Genomic DNA, 21,710 nt, shown 5'->3' with positions numbered 1-21,710 from the left:
ATGAACACGAATGGCACGTGCACCAACTCTTAGAGAGTTGATGAACTCGGTGGAGTCCATATTTACGGCTCTAGTCGGAATATGGACGAGACCCAGATCCATCATCTCTCTACCAGTCACATTGAGCCTACACTCTTAGGCTATCTTGAAAATGCACCTCATATTTCCAATGTTTTCAAAATATTGTGAATTAACTCAAGTAAACTCTGAACATATTCATGGCCACAGTCAGAATATGTGAAGGATTTACTTTGGCTTAATCCACATTTTTTTCAACAAATTTTTCAGAAAGTTTTTCAAAGTGCATTCATTCATTCAAATCATCTGCATTATTCGTTTTTCTCATGATTTTCTCAAGAGATTTTCACTTCATGGAGTCGATTTCTCAAGAAACTATGATGATATTCGAAGTTGGATTTTCCAAATCAAAATTTTCCCATGATTTTCTCTGAAAATGTTATTTTCTTAAGATTCTTTTCAAAAGGAATTTTTCATCTTTCTCAAGAATCCAAGTTGATTTTCCAACATTTCAAAAGACAAGATTCTCACGAATTCAATTTCCTAAGTTTTGAATTTCCTTCTCCAATGAGTTTCCCTACAAAATTTTCTATCATTTTCCTAAGAAAATTCTCAAAATTCAAGTTTTCCTGATAAGTGTTTTTCTTTTCAAATGATCATCTTTTCTCAAGAATTCCTTCATTTTCTTGAGATTCTTATTTTTTCATGGTTTTCTCAGTCTTTCTAAACTTTCTCAAAATTTTCCTGAGATTCCCATTTATTCATGATTTTTCAGATCTTTATAAAATTTCTTAAGATTTTCTCGAGATTCTCACCTCTTCATGATTTTCCAAGTCCTTATAAACTTTCTCAAGATTTTCTTGAGATTCTCACTTCTTCAAGATTTTCTAAGTCTTTATAAACTTTCCCGAGATTTTCAAACCTTCTTCGTCTGAGTTTTCCTGAGAGATTGATTTCCATCTTTTTTTGAGAAATGCTTTTCAATTCCAAATGTTTTCTAATCATACATCATATTTTTCAATTTACATTTTCCAAAATTCTCATAGCACATGCCTGAATTCTCTGTGCATTTAGGATAGAACACAATTTCAATGATTTTACTAAGTCAAGCACAATTTTGGTCCTTGGTCCGATTACCCCTGTTAAAGGCGGCAGGAACGGTCGAACCTCGTACCGACAGGTCGAACCCCATCCCATGGATTTTCCCGCAAATTTTTAAAACGGAGGCGAGTATTTCAAAACAATTTCCAAAATCCGGTCAAGTTTGAATCGCGAAAGCATTTCCCTCTCTCTTCCGCAAGGAAGGGAAGACGGGAATTTTTTTGCGACGATAACAGTTTTGGCGACCGTGATGGGACCAGTCCTTGTCTGATCTAAATTATGCTTGACTTAGTTCAATTATCGAAATTATGTTCACAAAATGTCAGCTCTTTTACTTTCAATATCATGTGAACCTAGGAGCCTATATTCTGACCTAGCTGACATTGACTGCATATAGCTTAGGCATGGTTTGGTAGGACTATATTGAGGAGATATTTTCATGTTCACATAGACTTAGGTCTAAATATAACTCTCCTCAATTTAGGATCTGAATGCAAACAATGTATGCTTCTTCAAGGATTTTTCAAAATCTATCTCTCTAGGATTTAGAACCATCTATTTCTTGCATGTGATCATTTTTCAAAACCCCAATTACCTATCATTACCCGGGCTTCACGTTGCTGGGCTCTCTTCCAGAACCCTAGTTCGGGACAGAGCCTCACAACTGGGCCAATTATTTGGGTTAACACCCCCTACCACGTACCGCGGGCCACAGTCCGAAGCATATCGATAGGCGCTCAAGGATGTTGGAAAACCTTACCTTAGAACCAGAGTTGAAATTATATGCCACGTACCTCGAATTTCGGTTCAAGTATATCGGCATAATTGGATTGGACAAAGATGATCTGAACCTAGAGTTAGGATTAATGTAACGCCCCGGATTTCCAAAACAAAGCTAAGTTAAAATTTTCATGAATTTCTTTTTTTTTTTCTTTGCAGCGGAACTTAGAAAGCTTTTAGCAGCGGAATAAGACGATAATGAGTCGTCGGTTTTAGAAAACTCCGAGCACGTTGCAGGTATGTGGCCAAGCAACTCATTGACCACCAAAGTGTTTCATTTTATCGAAAGCACATGTTTATTACAACACTACTGCTTAGAAAAGCAGTGAAGGTTCAATAAAAAGGAAGCAGTACAACTCTGTCTAGAGAAACCCTGGAACTCGATGCCGCCTTGCTCCGCATATCGCCACGCAGGTTCAACACCTGAAATCCCCATTAAACGGGGTCAGAACCACTGATGGTCTGGTAAGTAGGCAAACACCTATCTATTCAACTCAAGTAAATGCATAGACCACTCAGGGTCGCAGTTCGTAATACGACGCTCAAGCCTCCATGACTTAGCGTATATCGCAAAAGCCTCATCAGGGCTATGAGTTGAACATCCACGCAAGTCTTCATGACTTCGCATAAGCCTCTTCAGGGCTGTGAGTTAGAATAACCGCTTAAGTCTCTATGACTTAGCCTTGACTTCCACAGAGTCACGAATGGATGTCTAGCTCAAGCCTTTATGCTTGGCACATCCGTATCCTACGAATCTAAGGACAGCTCTCCGAGCTTCACTTAGTCGTACGGATATCAATGGGGTTCTTTCCCAATCGGTACAGTAGTATACCGACCATGACACCTTCACAAAGGTTATGCAGGACTGACTCAACAACGTCATCCACTCATACATTCAAAGTAGCGCTGTACCTAAGCTAATGCTTTGTTTCGATAATTGCACCTCCCCCTGGGCTTAGGGGACTCATATCTGGGCGACAACGCGACGATCTGGGGGTTGATTATTCTATGTATTTTAGATACCCCAGAGGCCTGTTGACCCCATCCCCCTAGTAGGACGGTACATCATACCGGAAGAGATCCTTACTAGGTATCCGAATGCATTCTGCTACTGCAGTAGTTGGGTTCAATCCTTAGATATTTAAGGATAACCACGACCTCCATACCTCTGAGTGACGAAGGCCATCAATGAACTCTATCAGGTTCGGGTGAAATATATGTCACTCAAGGTTGCGCCATCACCGTCTTCCTCGGTGAGAAATTCTGAAAGGGGCCTGCCGGTCTTACAATTACTTGATGAACATTGCATGCCTATAGGGCAGCCTTTGAGAAGTATGTACCCGACCCCAATCAACCACACGGTTTTCACCGTGGAACAAAGGTTTTATTCATATGCATGCTTAACTCTGCTCTCGGCACTTCGGCCTTGACGAGCACTTCACCTCTTTCGGTGGAAACAACACACTCCGGCTCAGCGGCCCTTACGAGTCTGGTTGTCTGATAATTCTCAATGAGCATGCACATGACTCGATCTCTACGAATCGGCTATTCGGCGTATTTTTACGCAACGAGCTCAGGACCTTGTCAAGGCGCTACCACTACTTTGGCGCAACGGCCCTTACAAGTATGGTGCCCTTGCAGGTGCCAGGGAGACGAGTCCTTCTGACATCGTTCCAACAAAGGACATCATTTGCCACTTAACTGGTTCTGGCAGCTCTTCTGCCAACCATTCTGTCAACACCTTCTCTGCTCTACCGGCAGTGGTGCGACGAACCTTTCTACATCGTAGAAGGCGTTCCATAACCGGGTAGCACTTCTGCTACGTTCTTTCTGAGTCATTCTTAGCTCCTTCAGGAATTTCAGCAGCACTTCCTCTCTTTAACGGAGAAAGCGTGCGTTTTCTTTTATCCATTTCAGCGGCATCTCCCCTCTTTGGTGGGAAATCGCTACGCTTAACTCGGGAAATGGATGTGCACCGTTGTGCGTACTTTGCATGCATCAAGGTTGCAGGAACCTTGGGCCATAGCCAGGCCATACGTAATTGATTTAGTCTTTATGTAAAGAGCATTTTGCCAAAAGGCGAAGCCTTTCCAATAGGGGCTTCATTCGTCAAGCAGTATCTTGCACGAGGAGCGGTAAGGGAATCACATGGGCGATTTTGGAGTTGATCTCCATTTGAACGCTCACTTACGCGCCATATATGTAATATAAGCAAAAGCCTGTGCTTTATACAGCGGCGGCGTAAAGGAAATGCATATACTATTGTTCAGGGTGTGTAACTGAACGAAATATTCTACATATATAACAAAGCAGAAGCCTTGGCATCGTTCGACGCGACGGCGTAAGTAAATACATTGCAGAAAGCAGGAGCCTTGGCATCGTTCGACGCGACGGCGTAAGTAAATGCATAATCGGAAGTGCTTTAATCGGAAGTACAGAAAGCAGGGAGCCTTGGCATCATACGACGCGACGGCAAAGGTAAATTACATGACCTGTGCGATATAAGACGCGTCGGCAGTATCAGCAGATATACACCTAGATCTGTATCCAATGATAGTTACGAGGCGAGCGAGTGACACCGAAGTGTCCTAGAGGGCTCAACCAAGAACTAGGGTGAGATACTATTTTGAAGAACGCATATACTGCGTATTCGAACATATATATCCGACGATAGTTACGAGGCGAGCGCGTGAACACCGAAGCGTCCTAGAGGGCTCAACCAAGAACTAAAGCAAGATACTACTTCAGAAAATATATGCTATATACAAACAATAAAATACTTGAGAGAGATGGTTTAATGAAGCGAACTTACTTCAAATCGTGGAAGAAACGACTCCGATTGCTTCAAACGCTTCGAACGAGGCTCGACTTCGAAAAAGGATCAACTTCGAACTTCGGACGAAAAAGGACTTGGACTTTGACTTTGAACCAAACTAGGTTCAGGTCAAGTCAACTGGGTTCAGACTTAGGTCAAGTAGGTTCAGACCTAGGTCAGGTGGGTTAGGACCAGGTTAGGCAGGCTCAAACCAGGTCAAGCAGGCTCAGGCTAAGTCAGGCAGGCTCATACCAGGTCAGGTGGGCTCAGGTGGGCTAGGCTAGGTAGGGGAGGTTTGGGAAAAGGAGGAGAGAGAGAGGGGTTGGCGATTTTTAAAGAGAGGGGGGCTCCTCTATTTATAGGTTCTGAAACTTGGGCCCCAAGTTTCAGAATCCCCTCTTTACCCCTTGGCTTTTCAGAAATCCCTTCCATGGAAGGTGCTGGAAGGAGCTGGAAGGCTCTGGAAGATGCTGGAAGGTGCTGGAATATTCTAGAATATTTTCTGAGAAATATTTATGTGGGTCCCACCCATATTTCTGTGGGTCCCGCAAGAATTTCGGGTTTTCGGTGATTTTTTTCCGAAAAAATTCTGAGTACGCCATTATCTTCGTATTGATGCCACTAAGAAAGTTGGCTCGCAGGAATCCTTTGATTTTGTTCAGATAGGAAGTTATGGCTTCCAGAGTGTTTGAGCATATATTCGCGATTCGACGAATATCCTAAGTATAACTGGCTCGCAGGAATTGATTCGTTTCGCATTCTGAGAAAAAATGCTATTTTTACCGGTAAATGCCTCATGAATTTTATTCAGATATTTTCTGAAAAATTGCGGGTCTTACAATTAAGGTCCTACAACTATTTTTCAAAATAATGCATCTAGAGTCAGCCTTTTAGGGAATGCTGAATGTGCATAAATGTTTGTGCAGGATGTGATTGTATGTGTGTTATTTCTCAATTCTTTATATTTCCCAATGTTTTCCAACTTATTAGGCCTTTTTTCAAATATCCTTATTTTCCACGAGATATTTTTCTCAAACCCTGGATGATTTTCTCAAATATCCCATTTCTTTCAAAACTCCAGGAGATTTTCCACTCTACCTTTCTACTGGATCTCGAATTTCCAGCTGCATTTTATATCCTGCCTGCAAATTTTTTTCAAAATTTCACAATTTCCTAAGTCTCATTCTAAGTCTTCTTCTATTTTCAGTTCAATGGCATCCAGTCAAGTCGATCCTATCTTTCCTGAAGGTCACATCTCCTTCGAGGTGCGACAAGGTCGTCCTGAACATCGAGCCCTTAGCACCGGAACTTTCATTCCCCGGTGGTATTATTCCTGGCTAAAAAGCTTTTCCCGAATGTTCCCGGACCATTTGAGCGAATGCAGATTAGAACTGGCGTCGGCAGTTGGAAAGCAGACCATCAACGGCAACCTGATCCACGCAATGGCAGAACGATGGAATCCTCGGACATGTACCTTCTGGTTCCTGTGGGGAGAGATGACCGTTTTAATGGATGAAGGGAAGTCGACAAACCAATCGTCTTTCCATAGCCATGGCAGCGCTCGCTTTCCTATATCGAGGTCTGACTCGATTCTCACTTGGAGAATCCATTTTAGTTGAAGGATGCATCTACGCACTTCAATCCTGGTTTTTTCAGCATGTTCCAGCCCGAGCAAGCTCTTTCAGATATAATGGTCAAGAACTTCTTCCAGTGGCACAGTATCGGTCTATGATCAATAACATTCAAGAAGATGACGTAGTCTGCGACTATTTTGATCGGCAATTATCTCCTCCCAGATACACATATGCTTATGGCAAGAGGTTTAAGTTACTCGGACCATTCTTCTGCACTTACTACCAACTAGAGAGATGTGTTTGACAGTTCTCCCAGAGACAGCAGTACGTCGAAGCCAGATTGTTATCAGGAGTTATGGCAGAGTTTGATCTCACTTCCGCACAATGGTCCGGGGCATATCATTTTGCCCGCTACGGCTGGGATTCCTTTGTCTCTCTTAAAATTTTTCCTGGTCCTAGAGTGTCTGCTGATTATCGTGAATGGTGGCAAATTGTTTGTCCTCCACCTCTTTGTCAAGATCAATAAAATCATGTTTTCTCATTTTAATAAAATTCTCTCTTTTTCTATTGTGGTTTGACGACCTCGCCAAGGTAACAAGGCATATTTTCGTTGTTTGTTTCTCGTGCTAAAAGAGTCGACAACACAATTGTCGTGATTCTCGCGAGGACTCAGTCCCTAGTAATGGGATATCTTCTTCAAATTGTCTACCATATTTTCAATAAATATTTCTTTCAAAAGCCAATTCCTTCATAATCTAATCAGGTCTTTGCCCTGCAGAGAGAGTATCCACAACATTTGATGGTTCGAACAAGGTCAGGAAGAAGAACCACATCACCTCAACACTCCTCAGCCTCAGAAGGAGAAATGGATCATCCCGTGAATCAAGATCAACAGCAAGAGGATGATGGCATAGATTCGGAAATGTATGCCATGTTCCGAAAGATGATGAATAAAATGATGAGTGAACAAGCTGGGACTAGTGCAGAAAAAAATCAATTCAGAGAAAAGTTCCACGAGCACAAGAATAAGAAGGCTCCCAAGAAGCAGATTCAGCTAGAAGAAATCTCAGATGAATCAGAATCAACGGAAGACACTGAAGAAGAATATGAGGTGCCACCGGCATTTCAGAAATGTGGCCGAGAACAAAGGAAGAGCCGCAAATCAAAGAATCAAGTCATGGAAGAACCTCTACAGTCACAATTCAGGGAAATGGCCCGAGTTGTTAAGGATCTCCAAGCTCGCGACAAGGGCAAGAAAGTCTTCACCAGTGAGGACTTCTATGACGGTCTCGAAGGGGATGACGATCTCGAAAACCTTCCCCGAAAATTCATCAAGTTCGATGGTTCTGGCGATACGAAAGCCCATCTCGCCACTTTCTTCGCAGAGTGTTCAAGATTCAAGAGAGATAACAGAGCACTGTTCCTGTGTTTCCGTCGCAGCTTGGAAGGAGTTGCAGCTAAATGGTATGCTGAGCATATCAATCCCATCGAGCTCAAGGAGTTCGATAAAGTGGTGAATTTATTTATTGAACGCTTTTTGTTCAACACAGAAGCGCTCCCGACATTAAGTCATCTCTGCAGTCTGAGGCAGAATAAGAATGAAAAAGCACGAGATTTCATTCACAGATGGAGGTCAGCTTGCAACAAAATGAGAGATCCCATATCTGAAAGGCACGCTGATGTCTTTTTTTTAAATCGTTGTAATTTTGAAAAGATTTTTAAATGTAAAACATGTGAAAACCAGACATCAAATAATAAAAACCGGTTCTCACTAGTGGATGAGACCGGGTCGAACTCAGGGAACGGGAATATTTCATATTCAAGTACACAAATCTAAACTACTCTTTATTGCCGAATTATTTGAAATGTAAAATGTTCAGAAAAGTAAAAACAACTAACTATTACAACAAATGAATACCCTTCGCAGAGGGCATAAAGTGCAATATTTACAAACCCAATTAAAATTTCTAATAAGAAAAGCAAAAAGAAGCTTTATTCTTCGTATTTCGTCGTGTCATGTAATTGCTTCAGCTCCAATCCCTTTCAATCCTGCACTATTCAAACGAAACACGAGCAGTACACAATACAAGAATAAAACTATACTAAACAAAAATAGACTAACTAAATACTAAGAATACAAAAGAAATTATTAACGAAATCTAATTGACTAATTACAATTGACAACTAATTCTAATTAAATCTAATAACAACTAACTAATTCCAAAACACTTAACTAACAAGTTACTAATAACTACTACTTACTTAGCAAAAGTAACTAAGCTAACAATTACATATTACAAAATTTTTATACTAATCACTACTGATTTAGTAAACTAACAACTAACGACTCAATTAACTAATAGCTAACTATAATTTTTTTTTTTTCAATTAACTAACATTACAATTTTTAGTGAAAACCAGCAGTTAAAAACAGTAGAAATTTCAGTGAAAATCAAGTTTAAAATCAACACAACCGTGAGAATCAGTTTTTTTTTTTTCTTTAATCAATAGACTGTAAAAATCAAAATCATATTATCGTAAAACTTATTTTTCACATTTAAATCACAATGCTCAATCTCACACAGGTAAAATTGGTTTTCACAGTGGCTCAGTGAGAGAAGTTGCCGGAGAACTGGAAAATGATCGGAAGTTGTAAGAATCCGGCAGAGCAAGAAATAAAATCCGGTGGATAGACAACTTGCAGACAATGTAAATGCATTCCCAAAAAAATTGATTCCAGCAGCTAACAGGGAAGATCTGTAATTTCACAGAGACTTCCGGCAGGATGACAGCGGAAGAAGGATCCACCGAAAAAGGGAACTTCCGGCAGGATGACAGCGGAAGAAGGATCCACCGGAAAAGGGAACTTCCGGCAGGATGAAGACGAGTTCTGGCGACTGAAAGTAATCTCCGGCGGCTCAAGAGAAGATCTGGCGACTGAAGTAATCTCCGGTGGCTGAAGAGAAGATCTGGTGACTGAAGTAATCTCCGGCGGCTGAAGAGAAGATCTGGCGACTGAAGTAATCTCCGGCGGCTGAAAGCTGAAAACAAGTTTGAATGTATCCAGATGGTTCTGATCGACTGAATTTCAATCAAGCCTCTTCTGATCGATCAATATTAGGCAATCGATCGATAGATTCAGATCGTTACATCAACAAAATTTGATTTATCAGAAGCAAAAGAATTCATTCGCCAGAAATTTTACAACACGGATCAGATGCATTCCAGTTTTAATTTCCCCGATCAGTCATCAGAATTCCATTTGATTGAATGTAATTACTCCAGGCATCCGATGATCGATCACAAATTGCTATTGATTACTGGATTGAGTGAATTTGAAAAATTAATGTTCAAATGATGCTAAAGCTTCATCGATTTTATTATCAATGCAGAAAAAAAATTAATACTATGCACTATATATGAACTACAAATTACAGTGAAATCTAGAATTTTCTTTTTGAATCTATATTTTCAGAATGAATCATAAATGCTACAATTTTATTTTGTTTTGATTTTATTCCAGATAAACTAATCTATTGAAACATAGAAGAAAGAATTAGAGAAGAGAAGAAGAGGAAGAAGAAGAAGAAAAAGAAAAAGAAAAAGAAGAAGAAGAAGAAGAAGAAGAAGAAGAAGAAGAAGAAGAAGAAGAAGATAGGAAGAAGAAGAACTCACCGTAAATGGAGGGGTTAGAAGAGAGGTTGGAATCCTCTTTCTTGCTTCAGCTGTTGAAGGAATTCTCCACCTTGAAGAAGATGAGAAAAAGAGGGGAAAATAGGGAGGAGAAGAAGAAGAGGTAAGAAGAGGTGGAGAGGAAGGGGAAGAAGAGAGGGCTTAGGCAAAAGAGAGAAGACAAGCCTCTCTTCCCCCTATGTATGATATTTATAATTTTGAACTTTTCTCCATAAGTCTCTCTTCTTTGTAAAATTGCATTTCAAAAACCTCTCTTCAAAAAGTTATTTACAAAACAATTCAAAATGACTATGTTTTAGAAAATACAAAACTAAGTCTATTTTAACTCTAATTTTTTTATGATTTTCAAAAACTAAACTACTACAATTATGTCAAACACTAAAATAGGCATTAAAATGTAAAATAAAACTATTTTTCATGCATTTTCTATTTTTAAATCATTTTAGCACATTTACTCGAAACTAACATAAAATTGGGTTTTTAATTCATTTTCTCATGAAATCATGCATATTTTTATATGAAAAATCCCTAAAATATATGCATGATCAAATACCCCCATGCTTATGTTTTGCTAGTCCTCGAGCAAACTAGAAAAATGCAAGAAATCAAACTATCACCTAACTCACTTTCGTAGGAATCACGGTTGGATTTAGCTCATGCAACAAACCCTTTCAACCCCTGGGTTACCCCAGTGGACGAGTAAGGTCTCGTGAGGGTTTGCAGTGATGCTACCCACAAACATCTCTGTCTTGTATGCAAAATATTACACATCCTCATAAGCAGTAGGTAATTAAAGACTTTGTTTTCACAAATATTTCATGTTACAAAAAAAATCAAGACATAATTAGAGTCTTTTATATACCACCACAGAAAAAGAATTTCTTTCACTTTTCTAAATATCACAATTATTTATGTTTTATTCTTAGAAAATCCAATAAAAACAAGTTATCATTTACTTATCCTCACTCATATGTTTTCTGCACAGGTTTTCTCAATCACTTCTAAGCACTGAACTTTTCTTTCTTTTTAAGCTCTTTTCTCTCTTTTTTTCATTTTTCACGCTTTTTCTTTTTACGCACTTAATCTTCTCTTATAGCTTGCGTGTGGTCTGCTTTTATGCCTTGTGCAATGTCAATATCTTCTATACTTTTTCAATACATACCAAAAGATATCAACTAAGACATAAAAGTGACTTCCTTCATTCACCTTTATAACATGAGAGTCAAATATTTCAACTTGTATCTGTTCTCAGTTACTTAGGATCACGAAGTTTTCCACTCTCCTTTTTGAAAATGGAATTAAAAGTTTCAACTTACATCTAAGTTCCATCTACTAAGGATTGTGGAATTATCCAAACAACCTAACGCATGCTATTTTTTCTTTTGAGCTCATTTTTACACTTTTGTTTATTTGCTTAGTTTTTCAAAAATAAAACTGTGCATATTCATATTTATGATTCAAAATAAACTTTAACATGTATCTATCATCATTTCCTCAAAATCCGCATAAACAACCATAATTTTTAGATCTATGTCAGAAAAAAAATTTCATGGGGCTTAAAAATCCTCTAAAAACATTAGATTTGAAATAACATTCATATAAGTTCAAACTCTTTCTTAAAAAAAATCTACTTTTCATTTGAGATGTGTAAACATGTGCAAGAACGTAAACAAAAATATCAAGGTGTGCACTCTACACCCTCCCCCATGCTTGAATGACACTGTCCCAGTGGCACTCCCCCATGCTTATATGAAACTACGTGAATGCACATGAGAGAAATAAATGAGGGAAAAGAGCAGAATGACCTGACATGAATTAAAATTGCACGTTCTATGAATGTAATGAATGCAATGTACACATGACAAAACATGAAACCATGAATGAAACAAAAAGAATATGAAAAACTCATGAAGAAAACTAAAAAGTAAAAACAAAATAAAATCTATAAATTCTAAGTAAACCCAATAATGTACAAGATATGGGTTGCCTCCCATAAAGCGCTAAGTTTCACGTCCCCAGCCAGACGGATCCCTGGAAAAATCCTTCATCGTCCATGAGATCAATGGACATGAAGTCAGGCTCAATCAGGCTCTCTGTGAAAAATAGTGTCATCTGTGACACTGCGCAATGTGTTCCCATCCTGTCTACTTCTGAATGGCTCGAAGTGCCCGATCCAACTCAACTCACCTATCTGATTTTCACGTAATTCTAGGTGATCCTCTTCTAGTGATTCCTTATCCTCCTCATGAGGTGGATCACTCAATAACCAAGCATATTCTGCTTCTACGAGGTCTTGAATGACATCAACCTCGAAAGAAGCCTCCTCAACAGCAGGCCCCATAGCAGCACGAAAAATGTTTAGTCGTATCTTCCTATTTCCAAATGACACATCCATCGCACCAGTGCGGCAATTGATGCACGCATTGGCGGTAGCTAGGAAGGGGCGACCGAGAATAATAGGAGTCTGCTGCGGGCTATCAACTCCCTCCATATCTAATATCACGAAGTCAACAGGGAAATAACAATCCTCCACCTTGACTAAAACATCTTCAAGTATCCCTCTTGGGACCTTGATAGATCTATCTGCAAGTTGAAGAGTCATAGGTGTAGGTTTCATCTCTTTCAATCCAAATTGGTCATAAAAGAAACCCGGCAAGATGTTAACACTTGCCCCAAGGTCGAGCAATGCACGCCCAACAATGATGTTTTCTATGACACATGAGATGATAGGAGTCCCTGGGTCCTTGAGCTTAGGTGGGGTTTGATGTTGCAATACTGCGCTCACCTGCCCGGTTAAATAAATCTTTTTCTGCACATGGGACATCGACTTCCTTTTCTGCGTACAAAGTTCTTTGAGGAACTTTGCATATGCAGGGACTTGTTGGATGGCATCTAGTAAGGGGAGGTTTATCTGAACGTGCTTGAATATCTCAAGCATCTCTTGCATGTTCACTCCAGCCTTACCTAATGCTCTCGGCCTTTCTAACGCCTCAGGAAAGGGGGCTTTAGGAATGTAGGATGGTGAAGGCTCCGATGGATGAACCTTCTCGCTTTCCTGAGGTAAAACCTTAGGGACAGACTGCTTCTCACTTATCTTCTCTCTTTCTTCTGCAGCCTCCCTCGCTTGGTACTGCTTCCCACTCCTAAGGGTTACAACTTGAGCTTGCTCTTTATGTGCATTGGTCATATGCAAGCTACGCATGGGTTCCTTTCCCTTAGGGTTGACAATAGGCTAGCTAGGCAGTGTCCCCTCACTTCACCTGCTAAGCGCCTCGGCGAGCTGCCCCATTTGAGTCTCTAATTTTGAAATAGACTGATTATGCGAGCTCAAATTCGCTTTGATATCAGAAAATGCTTGTAGCATCTTGTCCTCGAAGGACTGACTATGCGAAGGCTCATGAGACTGGGGATGAGTATAAACAGGTTGGGCTGGGGGATAACTGGATCTCTGAAATCCAGGCACATAACCGCCTTGATTGGGTTGACTCTGGGAAGGGTTAGGGGTTTGAATCTGTGAGTTGCGCCATGAAAAATTGGGATGGTTTCGCCAGCCCGGGTTATAAGTGTTGGAAAATGGATTGGGTGCGGGCCTAGCGAAGTTTTGAGCCATCTGAGCTTGCTCTTGGACAAACTCAGGATACTGTGGCGCAACTGGGCACTGTAAAATATGGTGTGCAGGACTCGCACACAACGCGCACACCTGCATGGCAGGAGAGGGACCCAACAAAAACTGATCTAATTTCTGGGACAGTTGGTCTACCTTGTTGCTTAACTCAAGGTTTATCCCTATTTCAAAAATACCTGCCTTCTTAGTACTATCCTGTGCAGGTGCAGCCCTATCGAACCGTGAAGTTGTCGCATGGTGCATCGAATTTTCGCTCAACGTCTCAAAAAGCGACCACGCTTCATCCTCACTTTTTAGCATAAAAGTGCCCCTACATGATGAATCCACTATTTGCCTGTCCTTCTCGTTCAGACCATTGTAAAAATACTGCACCAGTTGCCAACGAGGCACCTGGTGCTGGGGACACTTGCGGAGAAGATCTTTCATTCTCTCCCAAGTCTCGTAGAATTGTTCTCCCTCAATCTGCGAGAAACTGATTATGGCTTTACAAACTGATTCGTCTTACCAATTGGGAAGTACTTTTTAAGAAATTCGCGTTGCATTCCTTCCCAAGTGGTAATTTGAACCGTATCGAGAGTCTTTAGCCAATGTTTAGCTTTATCTTTGAGAGAGAATGGAAACAACGTCAACCTCAATGCGTCATCTCCAAAATTGTTGATCCGCACTGTCGAGCAGATCTCCAGAAAATCATCAATATGACTATATGGGTCTTCGTTGCTTAGGCCATGAAATGATGGTAACATTTGAATGATACTGGCCTTTATTTCAAATTGATTGGCTCCTACATCAGGTCTCGTGATGCAGGAGGTGGGAGTGTATATGGTGGGCATGAAGTACTCCTTAAGGGTACGGAACAACGACCGAGTTTCGGCCATGGTGATAAGATGAGAAGTTCTCCTAACAAGAAACTCATAACTCAATTAGCTCGGGTCGAGTGATCGTTGCCTGTGCATACACCTTGAAGTAGACCGGTGTAGCACTCGTCCTAATTTTGGGTTTTCTACCTAACTAACGCACTAAGCGGCCAAACCACGCAAACCACAAAGCGAGTAAGCTAAAAACAACAAAAACTAAACAAACACCACGCAGTTACACATAACAGAGATTATGCAAAGAAATATAAAATCTATGTGTACGGTACCAATCGTACACAGTCACCTCTAAGGGGATCCTAATAGGTGGGCTGTGCAGAAAAGTAAGCTCGTCTCTAAGATATGCACATACGTGGTTCTAAACCTAAATGCACACAAACACTAGGCAATAAAGTGAATACTAATATTACGCCGTTCCCCGGCAACGACGCCAAAAATTTGATGTCTTTTTTTAAATCGTTGTAATTTTGAAAAGATTTTTAAATGTAAAACATGTGAAAACCAGACATCAAATAATAAAAACCGGTTCTCACTAGTGGATGAGACCGGGTCGAACTCAGGGAACGGGAATATTTCGTATTCAAGTACACAAATCTAAACTACTCTTTATTGCCGAATTATTTGAAATGTAAAATATTCATAAAAGTAAAAACAACTAACTATTACAACAAATGAATACCCTTCGCAGAGGGCATAAAGTGAAATATTTACAAACCCAATTAAAATTTCTAATAAGAAAAGCAAAAAGAAGCTTTATTCTTCGTATTTCGTCGTGTCACGTAATTGCTTCAGCTCCAATCCCTTTCAATCCTGCACTATTCAAACGAAACACGAGCAGTACACAATACAAGAATAAAACTATACTAAACAAAAATAGACTAACTAAATACTAAGAATACAAAAGAAATTATTAACGAAATCTAATTGACTAATTACAATTGACAACTAATTCTAATTAAATCTAATAACAACTAACTAATTCCAAAACACTTAACTAACAAGTTACTAATAACTACTACTTACTTAGCAAAAGTAACTAAGCTAACAATTACACATTACAAAATTTTTATACTAATCACTACTGATTTAGTAAACTAACAACTAACGACTCAATTAACTAATAGCTAACTATAAATTTTTTTTTTTTCAATTAACTAACATTACAATTTTTAGTGAAAACCAGCAGTTAAAAACAGTAGAAATTTCAGTGAAAATCAAGTTTAAAATCAACACAACCATGAGAATCAGTTTTTTTTTTTTTCTTTAATCAATAGACTGTAAAAATCAAAATCATATTATCGTAAAACTTATTTTTCACATTTAAATCACAATGCTCAATCTCACACAGGTAAAATTGGTTTTCACAGTGGCTCAGTGAGAGAAGTTGCCGGAGAACTGGAAAATGATCGGAAGTTGTAAGAATCCGGCAGAGCAAGAAATAAAATCCGGTGGATAGACAACTTGCAGACAATGTAAATGCATTCCCAAAAAAATTGATTCCAGCAGCTAACAGGGAAGATCTGTAATTTCACAGGGACTTCCGGCAGGATGACAGCGGAAGAAGGATCCACCGAAAAAGGGAACTTCCGGCAGGATGACAGCGGAAGAAGGATCCACCAGAAAAGGGAACTTCCGGCAGGATGAAGACGAGTTCTGGCGACTGAAAGTAATCTCCGGCGGCTCAAGAGAAGATCTGGCGACTGAAGTAATCTCCGGCGGCTGAAGAGAAGATCTGGTGACTGAAGTAATCTCCGGCGGCTGAAGAGAAGATCTGGCGACTGAAGTAATCTCCGGCGGCTGAAAGCTGAAAACAAGTTCGAATGTATCCAGATGGTTCTGATCGACTGAATTTCAATCAAGCCTCTTTTGATCGATCAATATTAGGCAATCGATCGATAGATTCAGATCGTTACATCAACAAAATTTGATTTATCAGAAGCAAAAGAATTCATTCGCCAGAAATTTTACAACAACACAGATCAGATGCATTCCAGTTTTAATTTCCCCAATCAGTCATCAGAATTCCATTTGATTGAATGTAATTACTCCAGGCATCCGATGATCGATCACAAATTGCTATTGATTACTGGATTGAGTGAATTTGAAAAATTAATGTTCAAATGATGCTAAAGCTTCATCGATTTTATTATCAATGAAGAAAAAAAATTAATACTATGCACTATATATGAACTACAAATTACAGTGAAATCTAGAATTTTCTTTTTGAATCTATATTTTCAGAATGAATCATAAATGCTACAATTTTATTTTGTTTTGATTTTATTCCAGATAAACTAATCTATTGAAACATAGAAGAAAGAATTAGAGAAGAGAAGAAGAGGAAGAAGAAGAAGAAGAAGAAGAAGAAGAAGAAGATAGGAAGAAGAAGAACTCACCGTAAATGGAGGGGTTAGAAGAGAGGTTGGAATCCTCTTTCTTGCTTCAGCTGTTGTAGGAATTCTCCACCTTGAAGAAGATGAGAAAAAGAGGGGAAAATAGGGAGAAGAAGAAGAAGAGGTAAGAAGAGGTGGAGAGGAAGGGGAAGAAGAGAGGGCTTAGGCAAAAGAGAGAAGACAAGCCTCTCTTCCCCCTACGTATGATATTTATAATTTTGAACTTTTCTCCATAAGTCCCTCTTCTTTGTAAAATTGCATTTCAAAAACCTCTCTTCAAAAAGTTATTTACAAAACAACTCAAAATGACTATGTTTTAGAAAATACAAAACTAAGTCTATTTTAACTCTAATTTTTTTATGATTTTCAAAAAATAAACTACTACAATTATGTCAAACACTAAAATAGGCATTAAAATGTAAAATAAAACTATTTTTCATGCATTTTCTATTTTTAAATCATTTTAGCACATTTACTGGAAACTAACATAAAATTGGGTTTTTAATTCATTTTCTCATGAAATCATGCATATTTTTATATGAAAAATCCCTAAAATATATGCATGATCACATGCCTTGTCATTGATCCTCAACAACTTTTCTCAACCATTAAGAGGATTAATCTCTACTGCACCGTCCAGGACCTTCATTGAATTAACTGAGCGAGCAGAATGGCTCGAGCTGAGCTTAGAGAATGGAGTCTATGAAGACTTCACTTTTTCCAAGAGTAACCCCCAAGGTGAGCAGAAGAAGAAAGCTCACTTCACATTCTCTGCCAACAACAACAACAACAATAGCCGAAATCAGTACAAAGGGCAGAAGAAAGATTACTGCTACGGTGCAGGCAATTCCAACAATAAAGGAGACCAGAAAATGAAACTTGCTCCTCAATACAGCAAGCCTTCTCAGCAAGACCAAGGGCCGAAATTGCGTGAAAAAGTTAAACATGAAGGATGGAGTTATGACTGAAACTTTACTCCTCTCGACCAATCCCTAAAAGATGTGCTCGAGTATATGCTGTCGAAGGAAATGGTTAAGTTGCCAAGACTGGCTGATCCCCCTGTGCCTATGGGGAAATGGAAGGATCAATTCTGTAAGTTCCACAGAACAGTGGGACACAGCACTGAGAACTGTTTCGTTCTCAAGAACATCGTGCAAGATCTCATTGAGAAGAATCTATTGGTAGAAGGAGAAGAAGAAGAAAAAATGGACATTCTTAAGCAGCCTTTTCCTTCACACACCACAACAGTAGTGTCTGCCCAACCATTCCTGCCTCACAAACACATCAAGCCGTGTTCTACACAAGATCTACAAGTTCAACATCAGGTGTCAGTGCTTCGACAAGCAACTCCTGATTCTAAGAAGATGGATCTAATCTCAGCATTGGGCAAAATGAAAGTTTCTGAAGCACCTGTAAAGTCAGCCCCCAAGTCAAAGGGACTTCCTGATTTTCTTAATCAAATCATCAAGCCCAAGCCGGAGAATACAAGTCAGAGACCTCTAACCGCTTTGTCCAATGTTTCCATTCTTGACTTGTCCAAGAGTTCATACAAGCATCAGCAAGTACTGGATGATCTGCTCAGAAAGATCAAAGTTAAGCCCAGTACCACTCCTGAAGACATGGCACAAATAGTGAATTCGGCCATGACCAACGTGCCAATCATTTTCTCGGATGAGGACCTTCCAAAGCCTCATTCCTTTCACAATAATGCTCTTTACATCGTCGTTCGGGTAAGGGGAATGACAGTACCCCATGTGCTAGTAGATGGAGGCAACAACCTCAATATATGTCCTGAAATGACCGCAAAGGCACTAGGCATTAAGGAAGAAGAATACATTCCAGATCCTATTACCATCTATGGGTTTGACAACCATGGTCAAACGGCAAAAGGGAAGATATTCTTGGAAGTGTTCATCAACTATTCTGTGCATTCAGTGCTTTTTCATGTGGTCAATGTGCCACCCACCTACAATTTGTTGCTCGGAAGGACGTAGATTCATAATGCAAATGCAGTGCCTTCCACTTTGCATCAATGCGTAAAATGGTCCAAAGGTAGAATGATTACCACAGTGCTTGGAGAGGACCCGGAAGAAAGACTCCCACAACCTATGATTCCTCGACCATCATTCACTGTAGATATTCCTAGCATCAGAGAGAATGAAGAAATCAGTCTCAAAGAAAGTCAGGAAATATTCCAGGCAACATCAGAATTATCCCTGCACACTGTAGCCATGACCCGATGGAGAGGTCCCAAGTTCTTCAAGATTGGAGGTCGTGTCAGCTACGACACTGTCAAAGATCATCCATTGTTTCCACAATTCATGAAAGTAAGAAAGGGATTCGACTTACTTCTGAAGCATGGTTATCAACCCTTTAAAGGACTGGGAAAAATGAAGATGGTCGTGTCGAGCCAATGATCCAAAAGCATCATCCCCATAGGGCAGGATTAGGGTTTTCCGGCGGGAGCTCACTAAAGAAGACTGTTTTTGTTAAAGGGGCACATTGAGAATCGTTGTTGCATTTCCTTTCTATTCCTTTCAAAATAAATGTCTCAATGTCTTTTATCAAAGTCAAATCAATAAAATGTCAGGTTTCTTTGTCTATCTGGATACCATCTGCCTCTTTTGTCTCTACATTCTCATTTTATAACTCAATGTCATTTTATGCATAATTCTTGCTAAATGATTGTTTGTCGTATGATGGATGATTTTCCTAAATCCAATCTCTTATTCAAAATTTCAGAAATGTCTTCCCGAACAATCAAGAAACTCGTTATCAATCCCAAGGTTTTCCAGAAATCGGCAGCAATTCACCGAGTCAAAGCAAGCACAGGAGATAGCAAGGTTGCAAAGCAGTTAGATGATTATGCAGAATTTGATCTGTCTCTTCAGGAATTACCAGAGTTTGCCTCAGTTCAGAAGCAAGATGAACCATCTGCTCTAGTATAAGATCCTACTGAAGATGTCAATATCGGCTCAGAGGAATATCCCAAGATTCTCAAGATCGGTACCAGTCTAAGTCCGAAAGAGAAAGAAAGACTTACAAATTTTTTCAAGCAGCCTGAAGAAGTGTTCGCATGGACATATGAAGATATGTCGGGTTTAGATCCCAAATTGGTCGAACACCGACTCGTTTTGAAGCCAGATGTAAAGCCAGTTAAGCAAAAGCTGAGAAAAATGGATCCTAGAATAGAGCAACAAGTCAAAGAAGGACTTGAAGATCTGCTCAAAGCAGGATTTATCCGACCTATTGACTATCCAGATTGGTTAGCCAATATCGTCATTGTCCCAAAGAAAAGCGGCAAAGTCAGGATTTGCATAGACTTTAGAGATCTCAACAAGGCAACTCCGAAGGATGACTATCCATTGCCAAGCATTGATCTTCTGATTGACAGCACAGCAGGACATGCCATGTTCTCCTTCATGGATGGATATTTCGGCTACAACCAGATTAAGTTGGCCGCCCGCGACCAATCAAAAACTTCCTTTACTACGCCTTGGGGCACTTTCTGCTATACAGTTATGCCTTTTGGGCTCAAGAACGCTGGAGCAACATATCAATGGGCGATGGCCGTTATCTTTCACGATCAGATGCGCAAAATCATGGATGCATATGTTGATGATATCCTCGTGAAATCTAAAGAGGGAGAAGATCACCTCGAAGCGCTTGATCAAGTCTTTAAGAGACTCATTCTTTACAAGTTAAGGCTTAACCTGCAAAAATGTGTCTTTGGAGTCGAATCAGGCAAACTGTTGAGTTTTCTAGTCAGCAAAAAGGGAATTGAAGTTGACTCGGCCAAAGCCAAGGCTATCATTGATATGCCACCCCCGAAAAATCTCAAAGAGTTGTGTAGCCTTCAGGGACGCATGCAATCAATCCGGCGATTTATTTCCAACTTGGCGATGAGATGTGAACCTTTCAACCACTTGCTCAGAAAAGGAGTGAAGTTCGAATGGGGACCAGAGTGTTAGCTATCGTTCGATCGGATCAAGAAGTATCTTCTCAATCCTCCCATCTTGAAGCCGCCAGAATTGGGAAAACCTCTTTTGTTATATATCTCGGTCAATCAAGTTGCATGCGGCGGATTCTTGGCGCAATACAAAGAAGGCAGCTTGATAGAGCACACCATTTATTATGTAAGTAAGACTTTCATAGACTATGAAAAGAAATACTCTCATATAGAGAAGACCTGCCTAGCTTTGGTATGGATGTGTCAGAAGCTAAGACACTACCTGCTGGCATCCGAAGTCAAAATTTTGTCTAAACTCAATCCTCTAAAGTACATTTTAGAGCAACCTTTCCTCAGCCGACGAGTCGCAAAATGGCAAGTCTTACTGATGCAGTATGACTTAGAATATGTCTCGCAGCAATCAATCAAAGGTCAAGCAATTGCAGATCAATTGGCGGATTTTCCTCTGGCAGAAGAAGTGAAAGCCGAAGATGACTTCCCTGATGAGCAAATTTGCAATATCCAGCAATCTCCAGTCTGGAGTTTATTTTTCGATGGTTCTAAGAATATGGCTGGAATAGGCATTGGAATCTTATTAATCACCCCAGAGAAAGAAATGATTCCATTTTCTCTCAAGTTAGATTTTCAATGTACCCATAATATGGCTGAGTATGAAGCCCTGATTCAAGGTCTAAAAATTCTACTAGACTTCAATGTCAAGAGAGTGCACGCTTACGGTGACTCATTACTCGTTGTCAATCAAGTTCGAGCCGAATGGCAAGTGAAAGATCAGAAGTTATTCCCCTATCAGAAAATTGTTTCAGCTCTTGTCATCAAATTTGAAGAATTTCAGTTATTCTATATCAAGAGAGATTTTAATCAAGTGGCCG

This window comes from Nuphar pumila, chromosome 8, assembly GCF_984573655.1.
Source record: "Nuphar pumila chromosome 8, dmNupPumi1.hap1.1, whole genome shotgun sequence".
In the NCBI taxonomy this organism is placed as follows: Eukaryota; Viridiplantae; Streptophyta; class Magnoliopsida; order Nymphaeales; family Nymphaeaceae; genus Nuphar; species Nuphar pumila.
This window is presented reverse-complemented; position numbering follows the sequence as displayed.